The following is a 525-nucleotide window of genomic DNA, read 5'->3' on the forward strand; positions in this document are numbered from 1 at the left end:
TGTAATTGTCAAAGAACTCACATATGCTATAACTATACATATGCATATGTATATATACACACTCACATATATACACATATGTATTTATAAATTATTTAAAATTCCAAAGTCTTTCCCAGTTACCATGTTCAATGTTTGTAAATGTTACATTCGTTGAGCATATCTGGAACCAAGAAGTAGAGCATGGAGACAATCAAGAAAATTAATGCTTGACTCTACTGGAAAATAATACTTTGTTATGCAAGAATTATTAATTTGTTTACTCTAAGAGGAGAGATGCAAGAATTATTAATTTGTTTGCTCTAAGAGGAAAGATTTGAAAAGATAAAAGATGTGTCTTTTCACTTCTGTTAATTAAACTAGCCCCGAATTCTGAAGCGGTGTCTCTCAACATCATTGGCACAGATACAACCAATGTCTCTTCACAGCATTCTTATGGTAGCCTTAGTTCCTAGGAAATAGAGCAAGAATTTCTTTCTCTCTCTCTCTCTCTCTCTCTCTCTCTCTGTGTGTGTGTGTGTGTGT

Source organism: Colobus angolensis, unplaced genomic scaffold (assembly GCF_000951035.1).
Source record: "Colobus angolensis palliatus isolate OR3802 unplaced genomic scaffold, Cang.pa_1.0 Scaffold191, whole genome shotgun sequence".
Taxonomy (NCBI): domain Eukaryota; kingdom Metazoa; phylum Chordata; class Mammalia; order Primates; family Cercopithecidae; genus Colobus; species Colobus angolensis.